At 39.4% G+C, this 23,525-nt stretch overlaps 1 protein-coding gene across 14 annotated transcripts in view; it reads left to right on the top strand.

Annotated features, from left to right (window-relative positions):
- DAB1 (DAB adaptor protein 1) overlaps positions 1-23,525 on the top strand; it is a 413,672-nt gene that overhangs the window by 273,416 nt on the left and 116,731 nt on the right. For 10 of the 14 annotated variants that reach the window (XR_011680667.1, XR_011680668.1, XM_071436822.1 and 7 more), the window contains one exon: positions 16,709-16,821. The exons of the other annotated variants lie outside the window; for them this stretch is intronic. The gene's annotated coding sequence lies outside the window, so the exon portion shown is untranslated. The remainder of the gene's footprint in view (positions 1-16,708; positions 16,822-23,525) is intronic. 14 annotated transcript variants of the gene reach the window in all.

Raw genomic sequence — 23,525 nt, 5'->3', positions numbered from 1 at the left:
CTACTGAAAAGCAGAGGTATCAGAGTGAACCCCTTTTCCTGATCAGCCTGTGTGATTCTTTGGACAAGGCACAATTTTTAAAATTGGCAAAATTTGTAAAGCTGCTGCATATATGTAACAAAATAAATTTAAAACATGAGCATTATGATACGTTTTTTCATACTTTTGATGGGCCTTGCTCAAGCAAAGGAAGATTGACCATTGCCTCTCATCCATAATAGGCCTTTGTATCTAAAGTATTTTTATATTTCAAATTTTTGCAAGGTATTTGTGTTGAATTTAGCCACAGCCAAGCTCAGCAACTAAATATCAGTGAGGTGGGAGAACCTCTATTTTTTACAACCCTCTTTGCATTTTAAAGTGATATCAAGTACTAGCAAAGAGGAACACGATTTTCTAGATGTTATAGTTCAAATTAACTTTCCCAGTCAATATTTAGTCAAGGTTTTGATGGTTAAAGTTAACTGTCCAAGTCAATGTTTAGTCAAGGTAATGACTTGGTTTTTATAAACACTACCCAAGCATTCTTGCAGAATTAATCAGAGCTGCTTGCTCAGCCAATTACTTAGGAATAAAGCTACGTTATTCCTTGGTCTCTCATATGTCCTTTTCTGTTTGGTGTTATTTCAGCAGTGCTTGCTTCCAGCCCTTTTGTGGCTCCATTCTTACAGCACCAGCTCTGTCTTTAAGGCATTTATTTGGTTTTGGGAGGTAAGGGAAGCCCTGCACTAACCTGTTTTTATGGGTAGGAAGATGAGGCGTGGAGATGTCAGGTGCAGACTCCCAGAAAGAAATGCAACATGTAGTGCAAAAACAACATTTATTTATGTCCAAGAGCTCTTCAGGAGTTTGTGCTGAGCAGCTCCTTGTGCAGTGCTCAGGAAGAGATGAGCACTTGGGACAAAGCAATCATTAACAATGTATGGAAACCATTTTGGTGTCTGGGACAAAAGTAATGAAATTGAGAATTGTTGGCATTGGTACTTACAGTGAAAGATGGAAGCGTGTTGTGATCTGGGAAAGAACTGGAAATCTTTATTGTGATTCTTCATTTCTTGGCATCCCTTTAAATGGGATCTTCATTCTTCCAGGATGGCAGTTCAGTCTCTTAAACTGACATTAGAATCACAGTCTGGACTTCCATTGTACCAGTGATTTTTTTCTTTTTTTCTTTCTTTTTTTTTTCTTTTTTTTTTTTTTTTTTAATTGTACCACTTGCAAATGCATTCCCTGCAATTACATGGGTATTAGAGTAGATATTCATTAGGATTTTACTAATCTGAACCTCAAGTGCTGTTCTGCAAATTTGCCAGCCTTTGTAAGGCAGTGCTTGACTTCATCAAATGCACTGTTTTATTATGGGTATTTTGATACAGTAGAATGAAAAGCATATATTCTAAACCAAGTAATTAATCAGATTGAAACATTTTCATTTTCATACTTTGTCACAAAGAGAGGCTGCAGTTCTATATTTTTCCCTTAACACTAGTTTTTGCCCAGTCTAGCTGCAGCCAAATGACATTTCATGGTGGTGGTTTAAGAATTTCATCCATGAATCAATCTTCCATTTCTGTTTCAAGGTAGCAAAATTGTCACAGCTTAGAGAAGGTGAGTAAAGCCAGCACTGTGAGCTCCAGGAAAGGTACCTGTATCTATTTATTTAATCTTACACCACTGTCAAACACATTTTTAAGTGTTCCAGGTGGAAGGAGTGTTCTAGATTCTTAACTTTGTTTATTCAAGTGGTTCAGCCACATGCACAAATCCTCTGTCAGAACCCCCCAGTGTGAGCCCTGCTGGTGACAGTGGGGTCTGTGGTGGATCTGTCTCAAGGTGCTGCCATGTTGAAGATCCAGACCAGAGCAAGACCTGTCAGCCTTTGTCTCTTCATCAATATCTTGTTTTTGTGGAGTGAGAGTGCAGCTCATTCCCTGGGATGACCCTGCTGCAGGTGCAGGGGCTGCTGTGTCCCCAGCTGTGGGGGAAGCAGCTGCCCCAGCCCTTCAGACAGCTGCATGTCCTGACCAGCTCCATCCACAGCAGAGCAGCAGCCTTGCTGAGGGGCTGCTTGTCACATCTTGCTCTGCCTCAGTCCTCTCTGAGATGTGTGAAGCTGTTGACATGAACTTATGGCCCTTGGAGGCGTCAAGATTTCCTTCAGTTACTTATGGGATCAGGGAGAGGATGGCTGTGGGTGAGCTTTGGAAAATGCAGTGTTCCTGAGCAGAAGCCTGCTGGGGGAGCTGGCTCCAGGCACTTTCCAGCCCGTGATCCTTTGCACTTCCTACAGACAGACATTCCATTTCTCTTGGTTTAATGAGGATGCAAAGGTTACTTTTCTTCAGGGTATTTCATCTTATCTGTTTATTTTCTGTCTTATGTTTTATATTCTTATCTTAAGGATAAGAATGTTTTCTTAGATTTTAGATGTACAGAAGAAATTCCTCCCTGTGAGGATGGGAAAAAGAGAAGCTGTGGCTGCCCCATCCCTGGAAGTGTCCCAGGCTAGGCTGGACAGGGCTTGGAGCAACCTGGGATAGTGAAAGGTGTCCCTGCCATGGCAAGGGGTAAAACTGGATGAGCTTTAAAGTCCTTCTCAACTCAGACCATTCTGTGATTTTATGATATGTACCACATAAAAAAATAGGGCAGTTGCTGTTTTTTTTCTGTATTGAATTTTGTATGTCTCTCTGTGTATATATATATATATCTATATCTATATCTATATCTATATATATATCTATATATATATCTGTCTATATGCAAAGATTCATTAGCTGCCCTTTTTACTGCATAAGGATTTCTCAGGTCTCCAGGTATTGCCCAGCAGTTACACTGAGAGATTCCCCACCCCTCCCTCCCCCAAATAGTGATTGCTCTTGTGGGTAGAGGAGCATCAGTTTCTTGAGAGTCTTTGCAATTCCCTGAGCCTGAAGGCAAATGAATAGAAATTTAGTGGACCACCTAGTTCTTGACTCAAAATTCTCCAAAGAGGAGTCTGACCTAATTTATATTGTATTGGAACAAATAATCCTATCATGCATGTGTGCTTGCTGTTTTGTTTTCTTTTAGCAGGCATATTGCTGTCTTGCAGAAACCTCAGATTTAGATGTTAGGCAATGTCCCTGTGGTTTTGGGAGGTGCTTTTCCTCAGTGAGTACTTAGTGGAAAATTACATTTAGAGGATACTTGTGAAGAGGAAAACAATCAAGACAGAATACTAAGGCTGCTAGAATAATTCATACCTGAATGTGAATGTACTGTTGTTTAGTACTGAGGATAATCAAGAGTCCTGTAATACAAAGTCTCCTCATTATTACTAAAGATGGAGCTGGAACCTCCCCAAAATGCAGTATAAATATCTGTCATCACACATCCCTGCAATAGGGATTCTGGTGGGGTTTGATGTGGGTGACTGAGGGTTGCTGAGGGTGTTTGTTGGGGCCAGATTGTGTTGAAACTCACTGGGAGCTGATCAGCATCCAGGCACAGAAGTTGTGGCCTCTTAAAGCAATTCCAGGTGTGAAAAACCCTTTTAATGTTATTCTGTAGAGAGTAGCACCCATCAGTCTGTCTGTCCCAAGATATACCCCAAAGCTTGTCGATCCATCCGTCTGTGTTCATGGTTTGGGAAAGAGCTGTCCAAACCTGCACAGGTTTATTTTTGGGAAGCTTAGCAAAGTTTTGAGTCTGCAGAATATCGAGATCATAGCAACAGTTACCTGAAAACAATTCTTTGCTCTTGAATTTCTTGAAGAACTTGGATTACTGGGAATCCAATTGATGCAATACCCATTTCACAGTCTCCCTTTTACAGAAATGTCTTCTACCCTACTGACTGCTGTTACTTAGACAACAGCAGGCATCAATATTGAATGTTTCTTAACCTAAAGGATTATAATTTTTTTTTCAATAACTGAAGTAACTGAGGGGAAAATTGTTAGTGATTTTTTTTACACCATGAAAAAAAAAAGAGCTGAATTTCTGTTCCTTGAGATGCAGCTCAATAAACTATGCTAAAACAGCCAAGAAAAAGAGCACTTGAACTTGTTTAACCTTTCCAGGACCTGTCAGTCTCTGCCTGAGACTGGCCTGAACACCTTTATTGGCATGTGCTTTTTGCCAGATTAACATGGATTAGGTCACTTGAATTCTCCCCTCATAGAGTTCATACCTTTCCTTTAATCCCCTCTCATAGTATCTGTCAGGATTGTTGGGGGAAAGAAAAGCTTCTCCTGTATTTGGGATATTCTAAATAAATAGTTAGCATGAAGAATTTGTTTTAGCTTTTTTTGTTTCTTTGTGTAACCTTTACAAACCAAATATTTCTTAACCTCTCATGTTCTGCTTGTGGCTGTGGTGGGGTAGGAGACTCTGCTCCCTTGGTTTTGAGGTTGGTGATGATGGGCACACTGATAACTTGCTGCTCTGGAGGATTCCTGGTTTAGGAATTTCCAAGTAGCTACATAGTTAAGCCAAGCATAAAAGTAATTAGGAAAAAATCCAAAATACTTCTAAGCTTTAATGTAGCAGAGATGATATTGAGGAAATTGTACTGCTCTTCAGTTCATCAACAGTCAATGCAGCAAATATTAATATTTCAATTTTCCCTTTTATTCTTTTATGTAAAAAAATACACAATTTAGTTTTATTGTTAGTGCCTCATGTCAATTTTTTTCCTAGCCCTGAGGCTGATCAGCAAATTCAAATCTTTTAATGGCAAGATTAGATGACCTGTTCGGTGTTCATGTCTTAAATTTTAGCAGCTATTCCACAAATATCAGGGGTCTTCCCAGCAGGTGGATTTCCCCCCTGCTTTTTAAACATAATGGAGGTTTTCCCATTCTAGGATTTTAATTTTTGTGAATGTGCATACATTTGGAAATGTGTTTGTTGTGCCACAGCAGCACTGACAGTATCACTTGGAAATGTTGTGACCCCTGTTTGTGGTTTTAAAACACCTGGTAGTTGTTTGCAATAAAAACTCCACTTTTTAATTGCACTATAATTAATACAAAACAAATCAACAGGAAGTGCTACTTCACACAGTGTGTTAACAGTTAGTTCAAGTTTAAAAACAGTAAAAAACCAAACCCATCAGTGAGTTTAATAAAGATTATTTTATGAATGGGGTTTTTCTTTGTGGCTGCTGAAGTAATCAAATCTCACATTATGGCTTCAGGACAGTTTTCCACCCACCATCCCTGTGTGATAGTTTTTATATATTCTGACCCATTTTTCTTCTTTCTGAAAACAAGAGAAATAAAATGTTTGAGAAGTCCTAAAGAGGATAACAAATTGAATTGACCACTTACTGTTCCTGGCACTCAAATTTTATGGTCCTTACCTCCCTAGTGATGGAGTGGGCAATTCACCAGCACTGCGTGAGAGTTGCAGCTGATGAAATTTGGTAAAGTTCTTTCAAATCAGAGCCACTACACTGATTTCCATCACATGAGGGCTTGTCCCCCGTTGCTATGTTACATTTGTAGCTAATGCTAATTGAATGTGGTGCTTACAGATCCTCAGAGAAAAGTGGGAATTGTTACTGGGTGAATCCCACTGAGCCAGGCTTCAGTTTCTGGATTTCAGTGCGCGATGCTCCCGGAGAAAACACAAGATTTTCTTTATGCTGTCAAACAACACCAGAAAAATAACTCTGCTGCAGCCTCCAAACAGATCTGAGACTTCAGCACTGCTTGAAGAAGAACAGCAAGTGATTTTCATAAGGGAGTTCTGGTTGCAGCTCTTTATTTTCTTCATGGCAGGACTGTTGGTCCAACAAAGTGCCTGTGTGTGGTTGTCCCTTTTGAATGTAGAGTTTCTCATGTTTCATTCTTGCATAACTTGTTCTGTTGGATTCTCAGGTGAGGTGAGGAGATGGCAGAGGGAGGGATCTCCAAGGGATGCTTCTGTGCCTCAGCAGTCCTTGTGGAAGCAGCTGAGTTTGTTAACTTACATACAATTCCTAGTCCTTAGAGCTGAAATTAGTTGAGAAGAATCCTGTCCTCAGTCACTGGACTCAGCTGCCTTTTTCCAGGGAGCAGAAATCCAGGGGAGCAGCTCATGCACACATCAAGCTTCAAAATATTGCTCGGGCTGTGCAGAGAAGTAACTCAGTTCTTTATTGCAAAGATCATCTCTAGTTCAGAGAACAGACTGCAGGTGACCCGTGCACACTGTGGGTGGCTGGTTCTGCTAATCACTGTTTTTAGATGGAGCTTTTTGGTGGAGATGGGAGGAAGGACAGTGCTGAGAAGGGAAGTAGCACAGGTAGAGTAATTGGTCTTGTGGATCTGGGAACAGAAGAATAAATTTTCCTGATGAAGACAGGGTTGATTTTTTCCTTTGTGGCTGAAAGTGTGTACATAATTTGCAATGTAGCCAATGAGTAAAAGCAGGGATAACACTAATTTTAATGTCTGTATTGGATTACCTCTATGACTTTGCTCATTCTGGAGGACTAGGATTATCTTTGGCTGCTTCACAGTGATTATTTATTAATTCGTTTATTAAGGAGACTTATTTTCAGGTTAAATGATAGTGAATATATTATCTTACTTTCATAGGTGTGCATATATTTTCCTGAGAAAGACTGACAGTGGGTTTTTCCAAGACAATCAAAGGTTTGATTTGTTACAAGAAACAGACATCCAGAAACCACCAGGAATTGTGCTGATTTAGTGTATGTCTGGTTTCTTCTCCAAAAAACCTCCACATTCTGGAGATCAGTGTAGGTTCACTGCTGTGCATTCAGACAACACTGGAAAAAAACCAAAGGAACTGAAACAAGGGTGTCTGAATGATTCCTTCCCACTTGGGGCATTGCAGGTCTTAGGTGAAAATTTTCAACTTGAGAGAAAGTTATAATCAGCAGGAATAGAAGTTCAGGATAGCTCTGTAGTTCTAACATTAATGCAGCATGAAAAAGTTCAGCCTAGAGTTCCAGGAGGTGCTTGAAGAGGTTTGGTCACTGCTGGCACACTTCTGTTGGGCTGCATCTTTGTCATTCCACTATCACTGCATGAGATAAAATGCAGACATGACAACATCTTGTGTATTAATCTTGCTGAGTCCTAATTGTTCCAGCAATTGCTTCCTGTAAGGAGTTGGCCACACTGGGTACATTAGGGAGAGCACAGTGCTAAATAGAATGAATTGTGTATTCAGATGTACTTTAGCTTGTACTTTACTTGCAAAAAGTGGAGAAAATCTTGTCTGCCTGTCTTGAAAGTAAAGGGGATAATGTCTGGAGGAACAGTTCCAATGCCTGACAATTAATAATAGCACTTTGAAGAGAAGCTTTTAGCAGAAGGCGAGCACATAGGTTACAGATTAGTACAGAGAACAATGTAATTTTTGTGCTAATATGTTGAGATCAAATAACTCATTAATAGGAGAATAATTTATAAGGATGATGCAAGTAGAGAATAAAGTTCTTCTAAATATTAATCTACTGCATATATTATTTATTGTTGTAATAAAAGGTTGAGGAGTAGACAAGGGAGACTGAAATGCCTTGCAGTTTCTAGTAGAGTTCACAAAGTGCTTTTTTAAAGGAAATTTCCTTTAAATGAAGAATGCTGGCGTGACCTTTTGGTGAGGTAGTGGTAATAACTTGTAAAGTTTCTAAATGCATCTCTGTGCAGTAATGTGAGAGGGAAACTTCTGAAGCAAGGTTCTCTTGTCAATGCCAGCTCTCTCAGCCTTTCCTCCCAGCAGAGCTGCTCCATCCCTCTCATCACCCTGGTCTTTCCTCTGCACTTACTCCTACAGCACCACATCCTTCCTGTGCTGTGGATCACACTTGGGAAGAGAAATTTCCTGAGTTTTGGCACCTCTTAGAGAGTGTTACGACCCTCCCACCTCAAATCTCACATGCCAAAGGTTGTCTTTTTAAAGACCTATTACATTTTGTGGTTATAGCCTTAGGAGCTGTGTTGTAGTGTGCCCAAAATTTAAAAATTACAATGGGAAAAGCAGCTCAGGGAAGAGTCAGGGTGCAGAAAAGAAACAGCTGCTGTTACAGGTACAATGTGTTACTACCTACAGCCTCCCTTTTATCCACTGAATAATTTTATATTTAACAGCAACTTGTGAAACAGTCTAATGATGTGTTAATAAACTGGAGTGGGACACATTTTAATTGTCAGTTTTTTCAAAGGTTTTTTATCTGCTGGCCTACTTCTTCAGGAGTGTGAGTAGATGATTAGGTGATGTATTCTATTTTTGAATACTCTTTTTGTAGTACAAAGCCTGGCGTGCTTCTGTCATTCAAAAACCTGACATGACTCTGAATCCCCTCCTGTGATAATTCTGATTGATCACTGAGGCTTTTAAGGCACTAACACCACCTGTAGAAGAATTCTTAGCATGTCACAGAAATGTGTCTTGCTTATTTTGGAGAAGTGGAGTTCACACATGTTCACAAAGATTTTTAAAACAGCTCCTTGTGAATTTTTGCAATGACTGTAAATCAGACTAGGTGTAATGGAAATTCAGCCTTCTTTATATTTTGTGAAAGCTTTTTCACCTGTTTCTTGTTCTTGTGTGATATCCTGGCACCTGTTGATGTTTGAAAGATTATTGCCATATTTCAGAGCATAGTATTGGGTAGAAAATGGCTTTACTGATGTTTTTCCTGGAGTTAGTCAGAGATGCTGTTCCTGTCATTAGATAATCTTCATATATTACTGTTGCTGTCCATGTAGGAATGTGTTGTGCTTAACATAAATAAAATGTTGCTTGCCTTTAGTTTTTAGCTGTGGTAAACCAGATGTTTTGGAGCTCTGGTTTAGTGCTTTGCACTGCTGTTGTGTAGCTGTAAATCTCACTGGAATTCTGTCCCCCAGGGTTCCACTTTTCCTCGTGCCCAAGTGAGCAGTAAAAAAGCCTTTGCCCTGCACAGAAACCTGTAAGTTCTGGCCGTGCTTCCAACTTCAGTGTCTTCATCTCTATTGGACTTAGGTAGAAAATGCAGCATTACTTCCTGAAATGGCCATCAGAGCTTCCTAATGAGACACTTGGATTTTTTTCCTCCTTTGACAGAATTAAATGTTACCTATTAACCATAATGCTTAAATTGATGAAGTGTAAAACTAGTGAAATGGGTTACAGGGAAAGGAAGTGAAAATATTATGAACCATATTGCCCTAATTTATGTCTTCTTAGAAAATCCATCTAATGAAATTAAGTATTTGGAATAATTCAGAGTATGATATTCAACAAGAATATTCATCCTAATGGTAGGATGATCTTGCTTTTAATATAGTAAGGAAGATACAACTCCTTTTCTGGGGAGGAACATCAGTTCCTGGTGTGTTGAGATCCAGGTGCATCATCAAGGCCAGGTTTTCTTCTCCTGTGGACCTGCACTATTCTGTTTAATTGAGTAGCTGTGACAGCAGCTTCTGTGCTTTTTGTGACCTTAAATAGAGGCAAATGAGGTGCCAGCTCTTCGTGTGAGTTCTTAATCCCAGTTTCCTGATCCCTCTCCTTTCCTCCTTATCTGGCTGCAGCTCCTCTCTCATAAACGATTGTCTCCATCCACTCTTAAGCTCCCCCTCCCATAAAGCTGTTTTTACATCTTGACTCCCAGACTGAACCTCCCAAGTCCTTCATTATTAAACAGCTCTCACAAATTCTTCTCTTCTGCTTCTTGTGATACAAGACTTCGTGTCAGAGTCAATCCCTTTTTTCTCTGCTCTGACTCTTCTGTTTTATGCATTCAAGACTCAGCAGCTTGCTGGGTGCCTTGATGGAAAGATGAACCTCTTGCTGTCACTGCCACTGCTCTGTGTAATTTCAGTTCAAAGCAGTAATTAAAGAAATAGTCCATTTTCCAGGACAGTGTTCATAGGAATGTGTATGCACATTTTAGTTCTTCTGGAGGCTGCAGGAGGGGTGATAGCATAGAGGGATTTTTGTATAAAGGGATCATCCTGGCCAAATGTAAAATATCATTTTTTAATTTTAAGTAGTTTTGGGCTTGGGATTTTTGGTTTGTGGCTTTCTTTTGGTCTGTTTGTTGGCTTGGTTGTTTTGGGGTTTTTTTTTGGGACGGGGAGGTGTTGTTGTTTTTTTTTAGTATTAGCAAGAAAACCAGATCTGTGATATGAAGACCAAATCCTACTCCCAGTTTCAAAACTCAGCAAACTGTTCAGATACAAGTTTGTAATGATTATGAAACGTGGTCAAAACACAGTATTTCCCTACAGCTGAAATTTTGGAAGTGATTCAACCCATTCATCCCTCACATCCCGAAAATCACCCCAAAGCATGCAGACATGTAGAAATGTGGCCTGAACATTTAAAAATCTGGCAGAGCTGCAAAGTGATTAAAGGGAGTGAGAAGTGTCAGCCAATCTTATCCACAGGTGGTGCTTCCTACCCTGGCTTTGAGTACAGAAAATGTAAATAGGTAATTTATTTAAAGGGAATGATTTAGCAATGCTACTATTGATAGCTACATCATAAATAAACTGCTCAAAAGTTTTGGTGAAATTTTAGGCCTTGAGATCAAAGATGTAAGGGGTAAGTGGAAGAGTGGATTTTGTGCAGATTATGTACTCACTGAGGTACTCTGGGACTGTTGGTCTAGTCAATATAAAATGTGCTTTGTCTGATGACTCCTGTGAGACAGAGCATGAGGGTGATTGATACCAAGAGTTCTCTTGACTCTTGTTAATGGGGGAGAGAAGAATTGAAACTACACTGGTGTTTGGCTTCTTATCTTCCTCATGATAATCATGGTGTGCTTAATGGCTGTACGTGTCTGAAGCATTTCCTTTAGGTAAATGAGTTTGGGATGTGGTTTTGGAATTTAGGGGGAGGAAGATTTGTAAACACAACTAATATTACTCTTCTTGGGCCCTTGGTAGAGAATTCAGGACATGCAGATGCCAAGTCAGGGAGTGGAAATGTCATCCTTCAAAGACACATGAAACTCAAGGACTGTGATAAAAGTGTTGTGCACTTTGAGGTACTTGAGTTAAAAGAAAGCTTGTAGTTCATGGAATTATATCCATGAGTCTTTTAATATACTCAGGTTGTTCTTTATTTCCTATGGAGCATTGCAGAATTCGTTTCCCTGGAGGAGACTGAAGTAAGGCTGGAAAAATCCTACCTGATCTTTAATAATCCTTCACACGCATGGTAATGCTGCAGAATTGTACTATCATTGGATAATTTACTCTTAAATCCTTTCATCTCTGTGCTCCCACCTTAAAAGATCCTTCAGTGTTCTGGGGAGCCAGGGATTGCACACTTGAAATACCTTGGACTTGTTACCAGTTCAGGCTCACCTGCTTACACTGATTTATTGCGATTTTCTTTTTTTTTTTTCTGAGGGCAAGACTGAAAAATACATTTCTCCCGTTATACTTAATAGATTCAGGAAGTAATTTGCAGATCAGGAAACAATGGATCTCATATGATAAAAGCACTGCCTAGGTAATTCATAAGGAAGATAAACTTGTATTGTTAAGCTTGCACATTTTACTCTTATTTGTAGGCCATGTATTGCTCTCCTGTGCTTTCCACCATTAAGCAGTAACATTATTGCATTAGTGAAAAAGCACGGGTGCTTTGACTGGCTTTCAGAGCCACACACAAAATCAGATAATGCATTTTACTGAATTATGAAGAACTGTGTTATTTGTTTATAACTGCTCACTTAGTTATTGCTCTCAGGGCTCTGTGTTACAATTTAATCACTTCCCTGCATCTCTGCATCTCTCCCAGGCTGGTGGGAGCAGCGAGGGTACAGAGCAGAGTGACTGGCAGCTAAGTGTTTCCATCAGTCAGGATACTGATTTATTTCTGTGAGGAGGAGTGTAAAGGAAATGAGAATGGCTGTTTTTTGTAAGTGATGTGCTGAATAGTCATCAGTTAAACACTGGAGGTCACACATAAACACTGAAATCTTGAGAAAGGAAAAAAAACAAACAACTGGAGTGTGTCTTGTCACCCTCTCACTGCATACAGGCTTTGGGAAGTGTGTGATGCTCAGCATGTCCTGAAAAGGCAGCACAAAGGATGAGTCTGGAATCCTTTCACTTACAGGGTTTTCCTCTCAAAAGAAGGGATATGTAGCATTAAAAGGCAGGGTGTTAGGAGTTCTTTTTTTTTCAGGCTGTACATATTTGTGAAGTAACTGTATTCAGGATTCTGGCATTGCAGAATGTTTAAGGTGGACCCAGAGAATTGGAATAGGGCAGGCGATGTAAAAATCTGTGCAAATGGATCACTTTTGGAGATAAAAATATAATTTACCTTTAGCAAAAATAGGAGTAAAAACATTGGTGGAATATTTTATCTGTGCTTTAAAAATATTCATAGGTATGCCTGAGATAGGAACAGATACATTAAAGTTTTCATTGCCTACTTTGAGGCAATAGAAATAATGTAATTTTATGTCCTCCTTGAAGTGCTGGTTTTAATCTGGAAAAAATAATTCTTTTTACATAGTCAAAGCAATAAATATTCTATAGCAAACCTGACAGCATTAGGTGATGTTTACAGGAGATAGAAAATTCAACTTAAGTTTTTTGCTAATGGTGTACAATTCCTTCTGTACTCCATCTGAACCCATACAGATATAAAATCCAGAGGAAACCAGCAGACAGTTTTGAAAGAAATTAGGTCTTTCTAAGATTTTAAACCTCTAGAGCCCACTGAAAATCTGTTCTCAACAATTACTGCTTTTGTAGCAAGGAAGATACCTTAGCTCTCAGGAGACTGCTTTAGTGGGGTATTCCCTAGAAAGCCCCCTGTAGCCTAGCCTACATTTCATCTTCTTTTTCTAACCTAAATCCTGAGGTTGTCAGACACTTTCATAAAATGCATGCACTAAAATTTGATGAAAAAATGTGGCTACTTGGAGAAAGAACTACTTTAGGAGAAGCTTTTAGTGCTGACAATAGAGAAACTTTTTACTATCTCATGAAAAACTGAAACTCTTGACTGCAGGGAGAGAGAGGGGGACTTGCCTCTTGGTCAGAGGAGGAATCTCTGGGTTTGCTGCTAAATGCACTCAGGGGAAGTGAAGGTATCTGCAGTATAAAATAATCAAATATAAAAGCAGCCCTTGCTATTGCAGAGACTGGATGGCAAAGAAGAAGCCCCACTTTCTGATTACACTGATTTCTGGATGGTTTATGCGTCCAGATGAATTGATATTTCTTTTGATGGTGCCCATTAAGACACAGATTTGGAGGCCTATTTTGTCTCTTTCACAGGGAAAGTGTATGATATGTTGATAGATGTATGATCATGATAGTTTTGGAAGATGAAGGAGAGGAGAAAATGTGCTGTGGGCAGAATATAGCTACTTCAGCATTTCTTTTCCCTCCTGTCTTTTATTCCTGAGCTAACAGTCCATTCAGCCTGAATACAGATCTATTCTTAATGTGTTCAACTGCATTATTTAGCCCACCACTGCAAGCCAAATTGTTATCCGTGGAGATGGAATTGCTAAGTTGATTTAATGGGGCTTTGTTAATCTGGAATTTCATTTATATCTTGTCTGGGATGTGTCCGTTGTCGCTTCTTTGTGTTTAGGACAGTGTGGTTTTGGCCAAAAGGCACAAATTTACACTAAAAGCAGCTCTTTAGCTCCTGGATACCTGCAGGAAGGCTGTCCAGGAGACTCTTGCCTTGTGAGGAGCACTTAAAACTTGCTATTAAGGGCTGTAGTGCCTCTGTTTGCAGCACATCGATCCCTTGGAAGTGGAGCCCTGAAGGAGCAGAACTCTGTTGTGCTCCGTGGCTGTGAGTAATTCCTGAGAAACACAGAAAAGAAAACCTGAGTGGTTTATTCATAACCTGCTCAAGTGCTGCATTCCTGACTCCTGCACGGTTGGAATGGGAACCACCAGCTGAAAGCACAACCAGCCACTGGCTCTGAAAAGATCTGCAGTGGTTGAAAACACTGAGAGAGAGAGATATCAGATAGTCCCCTGGAAGGATATGGAGAAGGATTACATGAAAGAGGGAATTTGCAAGCCTGGGATGTGTTTTTCCCCACAGTATCCATTTCCACTTTCTGTGAAATGGCTTTCAATATTTAGGTTATTTCACATTTTGTTATAATCTCTTGGATGGAGATCAGATATGAGGTTTACAGTCTGAAAACAGGTTGAAATGGTTCTTGATGGTGTCAGGAATATTTGCAAGGTTTTAGCAGCTGATACGGTGCAGATGAGTGGATAATACAAATAATAACATTTATTATCTCTATTGCTATCCTGTTCCCCAGAACTGTGGAGGTGGATTGGGGCCCTCCTTGCCTTCATTTTCCCCCATGGTGTTAGGCACTGTATCAAACAGGAAAAAAATCCCAAATTATGCTTCAGAATGCTTGATAGTGGAGACACTTGCAGTTTTCTGATTAGGAAATAGCAGAATGATGTGACTCTGGTTATGAGCTAGTCAGTGGTGTCACTGGTCAAATATCAACATCTTTTACCCCTTTCTCTCTCATTCATTAAATCACGCAACAAATGACATATTCAAAATGAAATTTTAACAACAAATAATTGGCTTTGGAGGAGTCTCTGAGGCCCAGGTTTGGGAGGACACTTGGACCTGCCCCTTTTGGCAGCAGTGTGTGGTGATACAGATAGAAATGGAGTGAGTACAAGTTATTAGTGGTTTAAGAATATTATGTGTGATAAAATTACAACCTCAACTGTTCCACCTTCCTCAAGCAGTGCACCCAGTGATCCTTTCCAGGCTGTTTTTCCTGAGGCCTGATCTGATGCAAGAGCAAATAAACTTTTGTCACTGAGCAAAGTAACCCTCTCACCTGAATTGAGTGGGACTTACATGGGCACTTAGACTTTCTGTAACAGATTTTTTACAGCATCAGGCTTCTGTTTGCAGGATTTGGTAATGCATTTCTTAATTTCTGTTACCTGTGAAAAAATGTTGAACATTTAAAGCTTTCTGCTCTCTAACAGCTTTCTAGTTTCTCTTTGCTTCTCCATAAAGTCTGTTCTTTCCCAAATTATTCTGTCTCCTCAGAGCAATCTTCAGCTAAAAGTGAGGACAGGTTTGCACCATGAGCAGTTCAGTGTCTTGAAGCTGAGATTTGTGTTAGGGAAAATACAATGTGATGCTTTGGACAAAAGGTAGTTTGCACAGATTGCCATGTTTGTGCCTCATTAATGTGTTTCTTTCCTGTTAGTTTCAAAGGTTTTATTTCTAGTCAGGAGTTAAATGGACCCATTCAGTGTTTATATTTATGCAAATGATCGTTGTGTCACTTAGGTTGCAACATTAAAGAAAAAAAGCCAGATATTTTACATGCCTTTGAGTATTGAAGTGATTGCAATTACCTACATAAAAGGAGTTGCTTTATTAATTAATTAACTTGGAGAAAAATGTCTAGTGACCCTCTGAAGGAATATCAATAACTGAAACATTAATTATGTAAATAAGATCTGCCTTTACTGCTCATTATTCATTGTTTAACATGAAAATTGCCTTTTAAAATAATGCTTCATTCATATATTTCAATAAATGTGTAGTCTGCCTAGCTTGTCACTTGGATCTAGATTTTGAGTCAAAAACTGTAGTGACAGCAATACAGACCTTGGGACATTTCCTTTGAGCCTCCAACACCCAGTTCCTGATTGATGGGCTGGCATTTTTTTAGGGACAGGCTCTCTGAGGCAGCAAATGCCGTTTGGAAATGAGTTCTTGCAAAATTCTTGTCTGGAGAAAGAGTGAATGGCTGCATTTCATGGGTGAGGAAGGAGAGGAAAGAAGCAGCAAGATACTTGCAGAGCTTTTGTGACTTTCCCGTGGTTTCAGGAGGGAGGCTGCAGGACTAGCCCAGCTCCAAGTGCTGTTGAGTTGTGGAATTGAATTTTTCACTGAGTCAGAGGCAGCAGTACCAAGGCAAACAAATACCACAAGGAATACAACGTTAGCCCATGTGGTTGGTGACTGTGATCTTGTGCACTCAGTAAACTTGCTGGTCCCTTTTACATTTGGAGGATGTGACTGAATGCCTCCTGGCAAGTGCTGCAGGTGATTTTGTACAGGTTATTACAGAATCCTTTCCTTGCAAAGAGGAAGAGCTCTGCCTTGTTGTTTTCTAAAGTTTCACTGAGCGTGTTAGCAAATTCTGATGAAGGATTCCTGGAGGTTTTTATTCCTTTTCACATCCCTAAAGACAACACACAAAGGTTTCCAGGGTTACTTTTTGCTCAGGTAGCTGTGAGTGCACCTGTAAGAGGAGAGAGAGGAAGAGCTGTGTTTTATTCTCATAATCTCAAAAGCTGTGCTGCACATAATCTTGAGTTTGCAGACAAAAATAGTAGCTGTGCAGTTGCAGAAAATCCTTTACTCTCCACTCCCTGAAGAGCACCTGCTTATGAGCATAAGACTTTCAGATTCCCTTTTTTTAATGCCTCAGAACTTGCTTTGCCCATAGCAGGAAGGGCTGATGAAGAAATATGTGTGTCCCCCTCCCTTTCCCTTGTAGCGTGATGGATTGTGGAAGTCCTGATTGAAAATTCTAATCACAGCCTTGCAGTCCTTCAGATCACAACCCCTGACAGTTGATTCACTCCTTTTCATGCCTGCTGCCTCTGACTGCTCCTGGTGCCTCGTCTGCATGAGTCTATCATTAGCACACAAAGCATGATGGATTGGCCAGGGTACCTCTGTCCTCAGAACCTGGGAAATGCTTCTCTTTCAGAATCAAAGAACCTGGGTGTGACATCGTCATGAATGAGAGAAGAAAGTAATACAGTGTTGGAGGAGCCTGTTTGCTGCCACTGTTTAGAGGGAAAATGATGCATTATGGGGACTGTAAGTACCTGGCCTGTTTGTTTGGGGGTTGGCTCCTCACTGGGAACGATGCAGAAAATCACGGGTGTGGAGCAGTGCATGAGCTGAGTCTGGCAAGTGCACAACTGTTTGGAAATCAGGGCTGTAAACACTTCAAAATTCTACTTCAGCCTGTTAATGAAATCATTAGTTTCAGTGAGATCTGATGGCCAAGATGATTACAAATGATCATTATTTTGATACTGACGGGGTTTGGTTCACTTTGGTGGATTCTCTTCTACAGACCCCTTCAACAGGAAACTTTTGCAAATGTTTGCATCTTGCAAATGCTTTTATTCATCTGTGTGACTTGGCATTTAATGTTTCAGTGAACAAGACAGTTAAGTTTTGGCTCCAGTGAAAGATTGATAGGAACAATTTTCGAATGTGGTATCACAACAAAGTGAAAATATGTCATGTTCAAATCCTGAGCTCTGATGCGTCATGTGGTCTTGTAATAAACGAAATAGCACTACCAACCTGACAGATGTGCAAGAAAACGGTTTTAAATTTATGATGATTAATTTTCAAGATGAACTGCAATGAAAAAAATTGTTAGTAGATACTTAAAGAAGGTAAGGGGAACCAGCTTTCTGAAATGAGAACAGGCAGGTAATGATAAAGCTGCCTTCACTTTTATGTTTTGCTTTCTGAAATTTTAGCAGTGGGAAAATTCATATTCTGGCTGCTGCAGCTGGCATTAACAGCTACTCAGGCAAGTGTGACATCCTATGGAAATTGCACTTCTTGGATTTGTGCTACTGTTTCGTGCTGGTTGTCTTGGAAGTAGGAGTAACTCAAAGCAGGGTTTCAGTAATTCAAAGCTGAAGGGTTTCCACCTGGTGATTCTTTCAGAGCCATCAAAATAAAGAGGCACTGAACTTCTTGAGGAAACAGAAGTAACTTGATACTACCTTGAAAGAAAACCACGTTTCTGAAACTCAGCATGTTCGTTCATTTTGAGGATTTGCCACTTGAGCAATGACTTTATTTTGCAGGAGGGCAGTTAAATGTAAAGCATATTGTTTGGTAATAAACTGATTTAGTTAAACATTTTTAGGTAATTTCAGGCTAAAAACAGCCCCTGATAGCCTTTAGTGAAATCTACTCCTGCCAAATGCAAGAAGATAAATTACTGCCCATCCCTAGCAGCAAACTCCATTATTTCAAGGAACTGTGTCCCAGTGAGGCCAAAACTGAGCCTTCCAGTTGGAAATAGAGAAAAACAGCCTCAGAAGGGATGTGGGTTGTACTTTTTTCAGAACAGGAGTTCAGTAGGGGGGAAAAATCCTGTGTCAGTGTCATGTTATTTTGAAACAAACAAAATGCCTTTAAATGGAGATGTTTTGTTTGTCATTGGCACTATAAGCTTTTATATGGGAATGCTTTAGGTTGACATATTGCATGGGAAACCCCAGCAATTGTCTGCCAGCTGTTAATTTCAGGCACTCTGAGAACAGCTGGTCTATAGCATCTCCTCATATCTGATCTTCCTCATCTTCAACAGTGCTTCCTCTTCTCTGTTAAACACACTTGATGGTTCTAGATTTTTCCCTTATTATTTGAGGGAAATTATAATTATTATAATTATTTGGGAGAGTAGTTGTGGATCTCAAGGCAGTATTTTATCTGTGGATTGCAATTTTAAGTTCACTTAATATAAAGTAAAAATTCTAGAAGCCATTTTGGCTGTCTGAAGATAGATCTGAATGCACGTCTCCATTTTTTTCCTGCAGAAATACTTGTCAGAACAAGGTCTCTGCTGGTCCCTATCAGGTCCCTGTCTTCCTGTGCCCAGAGGAAAGAAAAACCAAAATGTCTGAAGAGCTTAAGGATCCAAATATAAAATTAGTATAATAAGTATAAAACTGTCAAAACAGATGAGATGTATCAGGAAATGTACAGTATATTGTTTTTGCTGCCTTTAGTGCACTTTGTAATGGCTTTCCTACAAGTTGCTTTGGTCCTGTCTTTATTATCAGGAATTGTTTTTATCCACTAAAATCTTCAAAGAATAGCCAAGATCATGCTGAAATTTAATGTCTTTGCCTCCTACTAATGCTAGTGTCTGTGCTGGAGGGAAAAACTTTATTTAGCAGATGCTTGTGAATGCTCTGTCCCTGCTCTGGAATTGCCAGTAATCCATTGAAAATTCACTTCTACCAAAACCAGAATTTTTCCCAATCTTACTTTGTTTTTGAAATGAGAATACTCTGTGAGACATCCATGATCAGCACTGATCAGTTGTGCTGTGGCATTTTTACAGCTGGGTAGAATTCAAAGTTTCCTAAGCACAAATATTGGCAAACATCGGAGTGTCATGTCAGTGTGTTCTGAGGTGTGTTAGCACCTGGCATGAAGTGACCTGAGGAGTGTATTAGTTGCTTCCAGTGACAATTGAATTGTCTCTTTTTGTGCAGTTTCTGACAAGTTTAGCTCTCCAATGACCCGTGGTTATGTGCCCTCTGAGTTGATGAAGCTTCCTAAGTTTTGGAGGTTAATTCAGGGAGCATTTGAGTTGCCATTGAAGAAGTTCCATTTTTGACGGGCTGTGTTTTATTTTACAGGGTGTAAAGCTTCATTATTGTGTAAGGATTTATATTGTCTGTAGTTACACACAAGATCTAATGGTTTAAAGGCAGGAGAAAAGTAGTTTTATTTTTTAAAATATTATATTTTTCAGTTCTGTATTTTGTCGGTGTTAACTTCGATTTTCTCATCTGTTTAATTCAGTGAATTTCATTTTTCATTTCATTACATCAGAAAAGATTTCATGAAATGACTATAAAGGCATATCCACATTGCTCTCTATTACCATGCATTTCTGGCCTTTGTAGCTGTACCCAAATGCGCTTTAATCCAGGCAGCAGGAGTGGTGCTCGTGTGCCAGCTGTGACAGCTCTGCTTCCAAGGCCACTGTCCAAGCCTGCCCTGCACTGTCAGGGCTCACTTTTCACAGCCTGCTCCTGCCTGGTTTGGGCTCTGACTTAGTTCTAATCACACAGCAGAATTCCTGTTTCCTAGGTCTGGGTGTAAATTTCTCTAAGCAGTCAGAGTGCTTTGTTTTGTAATAGTTTTACATTTACTCACATTCTTTGCTTATGAAAAAAAAGGCTTTTTATTTAATAAGAAGGAAATAAGAAATAGAATATTTACTATATTATATTCATCATAAATACCATAAATATATTGTATATATTTACTATATATACAATCACTATAATGCAAGTAAGTAACTTCTTAATAGCAAATACTCATCAAACTGGGTTGATATTTGAGATTACTACTCTGAATCCTGGCAAGAGGTACCTCAATTCCATCCACCACAGTGACTAACATTTTGGCATTTACAGATGGGCCTTTGACTTTACAGTTTGTCAGATGTGCTCTATGTATCCTTGGCTGAAAATACCTGGAATGTGGAGGATGAAGCTGGAATCTATCTGTGCATGCAAATGTTTGCTCTTAAATTTCACTATAAATAATTTTCATACCTCAAGATACTTCCCCATCTGTAATGTGAGTTTCAGTTGGTACAGTTATTGGATTCTATTGGAATTATTTGTTATTAGAGTATTAGAACTAATTTGAATTAAGGATTGTTTAAGAGTTTTGGACCTTATGTAAAATATTGTGATAGGTACTTTGGTGAGATAAACTAAACTGTTAGTGGAGATTTTAGTTTTCCTCTGAGACTGGAGAAATATTTTTCTCCTAAATAGTGAGTGTAGAGTATTTTATGATGGTTTGCCTATAATGAATCTTTCAGTTTATTGATGGAGCTGCTCAAACACACCCAATAATAAAGAGTGCCAAGAAAGCTGAATTTCCATCCTGCTCTGGAGGGAGTGACCAAATCACTTTTGCAATAGGTAATTCAGTATTCTGGTTTTCTTTTTAATGTGTGTCTAGCAAATGAAGGCAGACTGATCAAATGCACATTGTCAGATTTCACAGGAAGTCAGGATTTTACTTCCCCACGAAAATATGGGTTTCCCTATAGCCCATTTTAAGTCCAGTGCCATACTTTATTAGGTATTAAAAATGTGATCTGTAATAAAATTGAAAAGAATGTCTTGGTATGTTCATGTTTTAAGCAGTAATGGCTGTGGCTTGTCTGAAATGGCCTAGACTTCATTTTAACATCCAGTGACAAAGTGGAAAGGCTGTACAAACGTATGGTACTTTAATTAATGGGGGCAATACTGAGCTTTGAAAGTCCTCTGGAGCTTTTGTCTCTGTTGGAACATTGTGCTGTGAATCTTCCCTAATAGTTAAAGCAAATGAAGTAAAATAGCCTTTGGGCTATTTTGTTACACTGTGTTGTTGGAGGAAAAAAAAATTAATCCTGTGCCATTTTGCATTTGCTGTCTGTGAATCAAACTGTGAAAGCTAATTTAAAAACTTTCACACTCGGCTTGAATGAGGACTGTCAGTGCTTGGAGAATGTCAAATTGAATGCAATTAGCTGGAGTTGGGCTAGCCTAGATAAACCCATCAGCCTCAAAGTGCTCAGCCTTAATGACTGCTCTGATAAACTAACACAGAGGTTACAGGAAAGAATTTAAAGGCGTTGAAGTCCTGCTGAAAACTTGCCCTGTAGAGAAGAGGTCTTTGAAACCAAAATAGTTTGTACACCAAGGGGCAGGGAGGTGGTGAGACCCTGTGGAAAGTTAAATACAGCACAGAGGTGCAGCCAGGCAGGGGAGACAAAACCACCGATGAAGCTGCTCAGGAATTGTAAATATATCAATTATTGAAGTATTTGTTTATTGTTAAGCAGCAGGTTAGCATTTGTGGTCTCTGAAGTCATTGGGTGTCAAAGGATTTGTAGAAGAGGCAGCTGGTACAGCTGTGGTGGAGTGAAATCTTGGAATGTTTCAGGGAGTGGTGGCACTGCTGCTGTTCTGGGTTGGGGAAATAATGGGGTTTTGAAGGTCATCTCTTAATTGTATCTGTTCATCAAATGCTGCATCGACCTATAATGGGGACACGGGGTCCAAACTTAATGGATGAAGTGTCATACTGTGCCTAGTTCAGTGTGTTCAGGGTAACTCTCAGATGGGATGTGAGCTGACTGCAGGTGCTCAAGAAACCCGGAGTTTAGGAAAAAGACTGGAGGAGAAATAGGTGATGAACAGCTGAAGGTGTGAGAAGAGTTATCTACATCAGCTGCTAGTCTGAAGTATAATGACTCTTCCCTTGGAAGATGGGATGTTTGCCAGTCAGTGGACTGTGGCTTCTTGGATATTGTTTTTCCATGAGAACACGTCAGGAAATGTGTTTGGAGCTCATTCAGAGCATTGCTTTTTTTCTTTTCTCTCCACTTTTTCTTGGAGAAGACTCCCTGCAGAGTTTTATCTCCAGGTGCTGAGTGAGGTCTTAGCCCAAGTTATTCCCTGAGAATTGTAGTGAGTGACCCCTGATTTTCCTCATGGAGAGAGAGCCCTGATGGTAAATTGAAAAGAACTGAGTCTGTAAATTAGCATTTTACATGCCATCCCTTCTCACATGAGCAACATGAATTGTGCAGACAACAGCAGCATTTTTAGTTAATGAACCCAGCCATGAGCACTGTTCACATTTAACATATTTACAGGGGGTAGCATCCAGTCAAAAAATTCCATTAATTCTTTTTGCATGAATATTGTGTGCTTGAGTGCATGCATTTATGTGTGCATTTGTATGTATGTGTACACTATTAGTGTATGCAGTGTTAAAGCATATAGAGTAATTCAAGAAAAATCACTGAGGAGGTTTCATTAGGCATGTAAATGTATTCAGCAGAAGATTTGAAATAACTCTTTAATGGAAATAAAGGAAAAACTGTGCCATTTGACATGAGAAATCTATTTTGAACTATAGTATATGCACAGTCTGTTTTCTGCTTTCCCCTTCTTGAAATTGTTGCCTGAAATATTATGGTGGTGTGCAAAGGCTTGAAGTTTAATTTTAAATTTATTTTGCCTGAATGCTGCCAAGGTATTTTTACATAGAGAGTAAAATTGCAACTTGGTAATATTTGGCACTCAATTTCTATAGAAATGGCATTCAGGATACAACTTTGGGCCCATATGTAAAATAATATGAAATCACACACATGTTAATGATGATTTTAAAATATTTTCAGGACTATGTAAATGTAATTTCTGCCTTGATTTTGTTAGTTTTATGGGCAGCAGGGGAGAGAGTTTGTAACAGTCATATATGTGTATATTTAAAGCTGTGAATGAATTTTTTTCAATCTGTTAATCCAAATGTTCTTTAATGGCTAAAAATAGAATCAAATTACTTCATATAAAAAAATCTGGGACTTATTTACTGAGCTTCAGGCAGAATTATTCTTCCAATAATATTCTGAATTTTCTTGAAGAGAGTGCTGAAAGGTTGGTGTGCTGCTGAAGGCTGAACTTCCTCACCTGTGATTGCTGATAACCTGATTGTCCTTTCTGACTTCAGTCCTGATAAGAATGCCTGTTGGGTGAAAAAACCCAATATTGTAAAGGCTATTACAATATGAAGTATTTGCCTTGAGGTGTTCAACATCAGTTATCAGTGTAACTTTATCTTTAACCTCTCTGTCATCATCGTGGACAGCACAGAACCTTGAGCTGGGCCTCCTTATGGGGAATGCTGCTTTCCTCAGTGTTGCACCTGCAATCAGCTGGCTCAGGGCTGAGCCTGGT

Source organism: Agelaius tricolor, unplaced genomic scaffold, assembly GCF_023055355.1.
Source record: "Agelaius tricolor isolate 1412-34295 unplaced genomic scaffold, bAgeTri1.0.p SCAF_11, whole genome shotgun sequence".
Lineage (NCBI taxonomy): Eukaryota > Metazoa > Chordata > Aves > Passeriformes > Icteridae > Agelaius > Agelaius tricolor.
This window is presented reverse-complemented; position numbering and strand designations above follow the sequence as displayed.